Consider the following 9,135-nt stretch of genomic DNA (forward strand, 5'->3'; position numbering starts at 1 on the left):
TATTCAGCCTGTATCATACTGTTCTCATGCACAATTTAATAAGCTAGTATATCATGCTTCAAAAGGTCACAATTCAAAGACAAAGAAGACAAGAACAAGATAATTATATTAATTTCTGTTCAGCTACATTATATAATTATGTCTCTCATTATCATGTCCGTGTCTTCACATCCCACGGTGGCACTGCAGATAAAAACAACCAGTTGAACCGTACGTTAACGCCACACAAGTATACTAACTTACTGTATTTATATTCGTCTTGTTTTTGTGCAGATACACAAAGATAGACTCTGAGGAGAAGAGGCTGGGAATTATACAAAAAATACACCACTGCTTACCGGCGTACTATGAAGTCAGTGAACAGCTTGAAGGGCCATTCTTCATCTCTGAGATAGCTCGCCAGCTGTACACTAATAATACTTATTCACATAGATTAAACTAAGTTGCTTACCAGGCAATTGTTAAATTCTCTTTATCATTCGTCTAAAAACTTCAATCTATGAGGCATATAATGCATCACCAAACACATACAAAATAATGGCACTTACCTAACACATCCAGACTCCAACTCGGCATCCCAATAAAGAAATGTATTAAATAACATGTGTAACGAGTGCTAAAGATGAAAACAATAAACAAACCTTGAGTTTTGCAACATCTGAAGAAGAGTTAGGAGATTAAAAGAAGAACACACCACTGTGAATAATCTTACCGGCGTACTATGAAGTCAGTCAACAGCTTGAATTATTACAGTGTGCTGTACACATTACAAGGGCTCTTTTTCATCTCGAAGATATCTCGCAACTGTACACCAATACGCTATTCACACAGATTACATAGTTGCTGAATTTTCTTACCAGGAAACTGTTGCTTTATCTTTAGTTCATTCTTCTGACAACATCTAGTGTCTACAGAAGCATACAGAAGCAATAACGCATCACAAAACACAATAGAACAGTGGCACTTACGTAATTAGTCCAGACTTCAACTCGGCAGCATTATCTAGAGTCAATTTGATCGCGTGTTTAATATGTGAATGCTAGTGAAAGAGAATAACAAACCTGGGAGCATTCTTCAACACCTCTTTATCAAAAGTGAAAAAACTTCAGATGGGAGCCTACGATGAGGAGGATTATTTCAAAAAGGAAGCAAAACGAAACGTTTACCTTGTAAAATTGGCCAGTGTTCCAGCTTCAAAAGTCCATAACAACGTGCAAACCTGAATTTATAAACATACAGCAGAGGTGAAATTTACAGACCTTTGTTGCCAACTGCACTAGAGGTCAAATTCACTACAGATTTGAAAATAGCTGTGGAACTAGAGGTACACAAACTGCTATGAGAAAGTTCAATAAAATTAATAATAATTATAATAACATGCTGCTAGTGCTACAGCTTCACCTTTTTCTGTTCATAGGTAGACTATGGACTGTATAGTCTTCTTCAAGCTGTCTTTTTGGACCAGCAGCTCCTCTTGTGACGAGCAGCATGATTTTTTCTCATCTTTCAGAGCTTTGTCTCATTTCTCTTTTTGTAGTCAGGTGACGTCATCTCTGCCTCAAGCTAGCGCATGCGCATAAGCTACAGCTGTCAACAGTCTGTATACAGTGCAACAACCAAAGAGAGTAGATTTTTTTTTATATTATTATTTTTCACATTTTGTGGCATATCTTCTGAAGTAAAGGTGATATGATCTATTTGAGTGCAGGTACTGAAAGTTCAACTATTGGTGCTTCCATTGGACCACCACCTGTTACATCATATGACATCATCACTATGAAATGGCTGTCTAAAGATGTGTACCTCCGAAAATATGTTAGGAATAGAAGTAGCTTATTTGTTTGAGTTAAGATCTGAAATTTGTTGTGTATGTACCTGAGTATATTGCTCATCTTTTGAGCTTCAACGGAAGTCTGGGCTACTAGTAAGTTCTGAGAAATACTGCATTTTGTTGTTTTTTGGTGGCAAATATGTTAGGAATACAACTTTCGATTTTATGCTAGTTAAGGTCTGATTTTTGAGAAGGGTGTACTACAATAGTGTAAAATTCATTTGCACTAACTTACAGGAGCTAGACAAGTCTCTTCTTTGCTAGAGCGGCCCTTGTCAAAAATGGTGATTTTGCTCCGTTTTGCTACTTTTGCTGACGTTGCAATGATATTCATTGATTTGTGACATCCAAATCATCTTGTTGTTATTTGCTACATCCAAAGGTCATGCGATGTCTACCTGCAATACACAGTTGGTGTTGGTCATTCTGTGTCACAGAGGCGTGGCAATTGTGCCTTATACGTAGGCAAATCGCCCCAAAAGTCATAAAAAGCACTGTTTTTGACAAGATGGGCCGCTCTAGCAAAGAAGAGGCTAGCCTAACTCCTGTAAGTTAGTACAGATGAAAAGTACACTATTGTAGTACATGCTGCTCAAAAATCAGACCTTAACTAATATAAAATCGAAAGTTGTATTCCTAACATATTTGCCACCAAAAAACAACAAAATGCAGTATTTCTCAGAACTTACTAGTAGCCCAGACTTTTGTTGAAGCTCAAAAGATGAGCAATATACTCAGGTACATGCACAACAAATTTCAGATCTTAACTCAACAAAATAAGCTACTTCTATTCCTAACATATTTTCGGAAGTACACATCTTCAGACAGCCATTTTATACTGATGATGTCATGTGATGTAACAGGTGGTGGTCCAATGGAAGCGCCAATAGTTGAACTTTAAGTACCTGCACTCAAATAGATCATATCACTTTTACTTTAAAAGATATGCCACAAAATGTAAAAAATGTGTACCAAAAAAAAATCTACTCTCTTTGGTTGTTGCACTGTACAGGCCGTGGTTGCTACGCCCTGATACAGGCCCGTATCCACGGGATGTAAACAGGACGTGGGTGGGCTATGTCCTGTATACAGGCCGTTCACGGACCCGTAACGGCCCGTTTTCAACTAACGGCCTGAAACGGACCCGTGGATTTTTGGCTGTGTAGGAAGAGACCAGAGTATAGTAGCTAGCTAGCTAGCTGCTTTATATACTCCTAATAATGCTCTATCACAAATACTGCATCCGATTGGCTAAATGAATATGGGCAGTTCTATTTTTAGGAAGTGTCTCTGCATTTCAGGGACACACCCATTTTCTAAAAAAAAAAATGCCAAGCTGGACAATCGAGGATTTTTGTCATTACGTCAGTGTCAAAGCTCCACTACCAACCAGTCTTTATTGCACACCATTAATGCACCCATTCGTTTTCTTATACAAAGTCCTCTAAATTATAGAACATGGAAGCACTTTGGCAGAATAATTTCTATGAAAAAATCAGCAACTTTCTCTGGTTCTATATCATGCATATGTGCCCTAGATTGTGTCCCAGGAAATGGCCCGCCATAAATTATGGCTCACTTATTGGCCCGCCATGTGGCTCAATTACTGGCTCACTTGTTGGCTCAGTTATTGTTCCAGCTCGGATTGTGTTCCAGCTAGAATTGCCCTTGTGCGCATGCGCAAGTCGAGTTTGTTCTTCATATCTTTACCTTACTTAGATTTCGATTTATATCTGTCTACCCGTTTGTACTTACCTTACCTACTCGTTTCGCCATAAAGGCTTAAAAAATAAAAAATAAAAAAATAAAAAAAAGATTGTGCCCCGCCTATTGTCCCGGCTCGGTTTTTGGCTCGCCTATTGCCTTCGCCAAAACGCGGCCAATACTGGCATGGATACCGCTCCATAGCTAGCTATATATAGCTCTGTGTATGACTTTTGGATATTTTCTCTGATGAATCCAGTATTATAGGAAATTTTACAGGAAAAATATCCGTATACCGGGTAATTTTCGTGGGGTAAAATATTCGTTATTTTCGTGGGCAGGCTGACCTTCACAAAATTTTATCGTAGGCGTGGCTTATCTGAACGTAGGAATGCCGTGCAGCCACGAGACGAAACGAAATTTTTACTCACGAAAACTACCGTTTCTCGAGTTGAACGAATTTTTTACCCCACGAAACTTACCCGCTATACGGTATACAATAATTTGGCGCATGCCGATATAGCAGGCCTTCTTTCCTATGAAGGCCGGTGAAGGAGGGCCAGGCTAATGACTTACAGGAGTGCTTGTGGTGCTCTTGCTGGTTTGTAGATAGAATTGTGGTGTGACCCCCCACAGAGCTATGAATTGGGCGGATCCACACAAAATCCATGCCGTAAAGTGCCGACTAACTCGACAATCTCACACACACACACACATAGACTCCAAGCCGTCACTGTTGAACAGTAGACTGGTCAAACTCCGTGTAGAGACTCGTGTTGCACAGTCAGCATGTCATGCAGATAAGATTCTAAGTGGCTGCGGTTTTCGTGACGTCACTATACTGCATGTGATACGTATTATAGAGTTTTCTAGTGATACGTCACTATCAACGATCTTGCGGTAACCGCATGCGGTTAGTTGCCACAAATATCGTGGCAAACCTTACACGAGTCTCAACACGGAGTTTGACCAGTCTACTGTTCGCCTGCAACAGTGACGGCTTGCGAGTCTACACACACATAGTATAGAGGTTATAACTGGCACAGATTTGTTGGCTAAAGTAGTACTCTGTGCGTATAATTCATTACCACTGAGATCAGGGCTATAGTCTTGAATAGACAAGATAGCATGCGTGTGTGTGCGGGGGGGGGGGGGGGCTATGTACAGTACATTAGGTATAAGCCTGCATGTACATACATGTAGGAGGTGAACTTGCAAACTGGTTGGTATCACAAAGGAATTAATTAGAAAGATGCATTGTAATTATATTCATAGAACTCCGATAACTGCAAACAAGTGGTAACTACCTTCACTATAAAAAGGCCCTGCAAGACTTCAACATTGTCATTGTCTTGTAATACACATTTTTGGAAGGCTCTCTTTCTAGAGGCCTACATGAATAACAAAATAACCACTTTCCTATAGCCTCTACACAGGCTCTCCTTTTTCTGCACAATCGTTCCTAAAAATAGCTAACCACACATACAGGGCAGTTTATACTAAGTCCTGGTAGGTCTTGAATAGAAGATAGATCTTGAATAAAATTGAGCAATAATTTAGAACCACAATGTACCTGTGCTGGACATGATGAAGCATGATGTATGATATAATAGTAAGGGGCTGCATGGTCATACTAACCACAGAAACAACAGAGCTCAGCTACTGAATGCTATAAAGGTTACACAGAACAGGAAACTATTCAGATCTCATGCACCAAGTTGTATCAGAGAGCAAGATTTCACAGTGCAATCAGCATGGACGAAGAGGTTTGTACCCTGTACAATAGAGTGGCATGTGAACCCATTTGTCACAACAAGTATACGTAATGTACACTTTCTTATTAACTCTACAGAAACTTGAAGAACAGGCTGCAGGCTGCCAGAGTACGACTCGGCCTCTACTCCAAAGATGTCTTGTGGTAACTCATTTAGAAGAAATGGGTCGTATACGTACCCCTTCTGATGAGGGAGGCTATAAATTGGTTGCTTCTTATGTATAATGGTTCCATATCCCATGTTCTGTTATGGTAGTCAGCATCTTCTTTCAGTACTGAGGCGACTAACCACCCCCCAGCTGATAATGGTCTGTTTGTATTCCGGTTTTGAAACTAATCTTGCCTGGAAACAAGTACATACAACTTTCATACACATTGAAGTACGAGAACAAGACATCTACCGAATTGGCTCGATCCAAATCAATAAGGGTTGGTACATAGTTAGCATTAAACAAATAGTCTGACATCATTGTGCGAAACACTCATATCATGTACTTCATTTAGTGCGGCCTTGATTCCTTCGACCAATTCCCTACAACAAGACTTAGCTTCCGATTTGAGTAAGTGCTGAAGTTGTAAATGTGGTTTGTCAAGTGCAAGCACACGCATACAAATGTGCACAGTGCACAAAGAGTGTTTACTACTACTCAGTGTAAATGGGTTGGATAACAGCTTCTAAATTGCAGTTGTATGTATTCCCTTGGGCTGCGCCCTCGGTAGTACAAATCCAATACACCCTTGATATCCATGCTACAACTATTACTTGTTACAGTAGTACAATCTACTACCAGGCCAATAAACAGCTTGTGGCACTCATAGCCATGTATAGACCAACGTTTCCTATCCAATTTGGTGAGGGAGATGGATCAGAGTGGGAATACAGTGGGCGGCCATTTGTCATGCTCTCTGCATAAATGTTTCTGTCAGCTGGTATACTCAAGGGGAAAGGGATCACTGGTTTCTGCCCCATTACTATGATGTCATGATATCAATGCAGGGTGACTGAAATGTCTACAATTTGTGATGCAATCTGAGAAAACAGACCACTTGGCTTAGATTTTCAATTTGAGCTAGAGGCAAATTTGTGACCTTGAGTGCAAAGTGATGAATTTAGTTTTATAAGCTTACAAGTATCTATAGCCTTTCTACTATCTCTATGTGAAGTCTGGTGCTCTAAATCCAAATATTTTCACCTCAGTGCTTCGTCAAAAAACGCAAAATATAGGCTTACTAATGGAGTAGGGCATCTTTGAATGGCGTTTTTTCAATAATGCAATTTCATAGCAACCAACTTCAAACGATTATAACTTAGTCATAGAATGAGATATGTACAGACTAAGCATAGCATTGTGTAGGCATTTCTCTGCTCTATCAGTATGCATATAGATCTCAACTTTTTTAGACCAAGCCAAGTGGTCTGTTTTCTCAAATTGCATCACATTTATTGACCAACTTTTCCTGTAGCACTATAGCATTACTTGCGCACGCACACGCACACACACACACACGACCAGGTACGAGGACACTTCAGTGGTGGTGGATGGTAATATGGTACGTAGTTTCATACATGATGTCAAAAGTATGCTACATGCAGTATTTAAAACTTCTGTCCTCTCGTGCAGATAACATCGAGGATCCCCGCTGACCTCCCAAGCTATTTTAGCTAACTTCTATGCAGGCAACAAAGTAACTGAACAACTCACTTTTAGACTAATGTTCTCGTTTCCCAAGCCCTCGACGAAGAAGTCTAGCCCCATAGACGTATTTCAACCCGCCATTGTGCTAGACTTGCTTCAAATCGCTCCAAATCACATGCATCTCCATCGAGGTCCAGGTTCCTGAGACACTCGTCGTCATGGTTATTAGAACTCCCTGGAAAAACAGTAACCATAACTATGAACCTGCATACTAAGTAGTTTACACGAAACTTGAAAGCTGTTATAACTGATGTAGCTGTATTGCAGTACAATTGTTTTGTGCATGTGGTTTTGTATAGTTCTATGTATTTCCGAATTAAGTATGTATATGCCAATAGTCCGGAGCAAACCTTCCAGAGGTGCATGTATAGCCTCATAATTAAATTCCACTAGAATACTTGCATATAATTATGAATCAAAATTATAACAGGTGCTTTGCATTGGAAAAGCAATCGCGATTCCCATACAGTTTCAAATCTATTCACTGCATGGTTGCAAGTAGGCCCTGGCAAATAAAATTATTATGCTTTTGAGCACTGCCCCAAATTCAGCCTATTATGCTTGTGGAAAGAACCCATTATATGCCCCACATTTTTTAGCAGTAGTAGTAAAAAAATTATCTCTTGTTGTATTGTACATTTATAACGATGTCATACTGAAAATTCAACATAGATGTAAAGAAGCATTTAAAAGAGAAAAATCACGTTCAGCAACAGCAGAGGACCGTTGCATTTGCACCAAGCTGACCAAATTCACAATTTTAAGCCTATTATGCTCCAATTATGCCAGCATAATGACCTAACCTATTATGCCCCAAATTATGCCGGCATAATTTTCCAAGGCCTAGTTGCAAGTAGAGCTGCTATGGATAAACAATACAGTGTGTATTTAGTTTAATTTCTGTTACTTTTCACTTGTGGGTGTTCAGTTAGTTTTGGAAACCTTCCTTATTCGTTTTGTAATAATTATACTGGGTGTTTCTACATAATACACACGGTATTTAAGATGACATTTGTTTGCAAAATAAGTGACTATAGTCAACTGGAATCATTGAGTCTTTGGAAAATTGATTGAACCAGTAATGAAATATCTCATTATTTTCCCCCTCGCTATTGTGTTTTTGCTCAGAGTTGAAGCCCAGCAAATCAACCAACGGCTTTTAAATGCTATACGACATGTGGAGTCCGGTGAAGATAATTGTGCAATTGGTGACAAACAATTTAGCAACAAAGCTTTGGGCCCATACCAAATTCGCAAGCCCTACTACGATGATGCTGTTCAATTCAACCCAAGCCTACGCAGTGGTGGTCGAAGCTTTCAAAATGTCTGGGGCGTTGGGAGTGAGCGATATTCCGAAGATGTTATCAGGAGCTACATGAAGAGGTACGCTACAGCTAAAAGGCTTGGTCATCGCCCAACTAATGAAGATATTGCTCGAATCCATAATGGCGGTCCAAATGGTTATAAAAATCCAAAAACTGACAACTACTGGAAAAAAGTTCGGCATGCTTTGTACTCTAACAGTGGTGGTCATGTAAGCAGCTGTCTGAGTACGTGTAATCCAGGTGAGTGTTGTCAATGGTCATATTGTACTTGTCTCAATAAACGGTTTAAGAAAGTTTCTTGTGGAAAAGGATGGTGGTGAAGTTTCCTGAAGGTATTAGTTGAACTTGAACATTTGCGAGTAGTCATTTATTGCGTGTAGTGATCATGTATATCGTTTCTGTGCATGCTGCAATAAAGCATAATAATTTATGACCCTAAATTAATGTTCACATGCATAATTATAGACGTTGGCATTGCAGGGAAAGGTAGCACAGATGGCTAGTGTGAAGATTTTCCCTAAACAACACACAAAAACATAAATACATTGTTGAATAAAAACTATTTAAGAAGAGTTATTGAACTTCTAGTGGTAAAGAAATCCAGTTCGGTATTACGTCTATAGAAAAAAAGGAATGCTTGTGGGATGAGGTGCCATATAATTATATATAATACACGTGGTATATATAAAGAGCATTTGGTTGTGTGGATGACGGGGGAATTAAGGGTATGAGTAGGGTGGGAATGACAGTGGGAGGAATTTAGGATTTATTGATGATAGTTTTTGGATATTCCTGTGTTTGCAG

The 9,135-nt window shown here is 39.5% G+C and overlaps 1 protein-coding gene and 2 long non-coding RNA genes across 5 annotated transcripts in view; 1 reads left to right on the forward strand and 2 right to left on the reverse strand.

Moving 5' to 3' along the window:
* Positions 1-9,135, reverse strand: part of LOC135339652 (serine/threonine-protein phosphatase 6 regulatory ankyrin repeat subunit B-like) — a gene marked incomplete in the record, with an annotated part of 1,209,744 nt that overhangs the window by 367,566 nt on the left and 833,043 nt on the right.
* LOC135339841 (uncharacterized) lies at positions 52-2,039 on the reverse strand. 3 transcript variants are annotated; one of them, XR_010396053.1, is made up of 11 exons: positions 1,402-1,622; positions 1,167-1,219; positions 1,062-1,117; positions 969-1,002; positions 858-908; positions 713-804; positions 549-658; positions 452-497; positions 339-403; positions 244-290; positions 52-183 (listed from the first exon to the last, which is right to left on the reverse strand). It is a non-coding gene; the product is annotated as an uncharacterized LOC135339841 (long non-coding RNA). The 3 variants fall into 3 exon arrangements; XR_010396054.1 differs by having other exon boundaries at positions 339-410; positions 549-804; positions 1,402-2,039; XR_010396052.1 differs by having other exon boundaries at positions 549-804; positions 1,402-2,030.
* Positions 4,712-7,333, forward strand: LOC135339887 (uncharacterized). Its single transcript, XR_010396129.1, has 4 exons — positions 4,712-5,301; positions 5,388-5,869; positions 6,824-6,860; positions 6,932-7,333. It is a non-coding gene; the product is annotated as an uncharacterized LOC135339887 (long non-coding RNA).

The sequence above is a fragment of the Halichondria panicea genome, chromosome 8 (assembly GCF_963675165.1).
Source record: "Halichondria panicea chromosome 8, odHalPani1.1, whole genome shotgun sequence".
In the NCBI taxonomy this organism is placed as follows: Eukaryota; Metazoa; Porifera; class Demospongiae; order Suberitida; family Halichondriidae; genus Halichondria; species Halichondria panicea.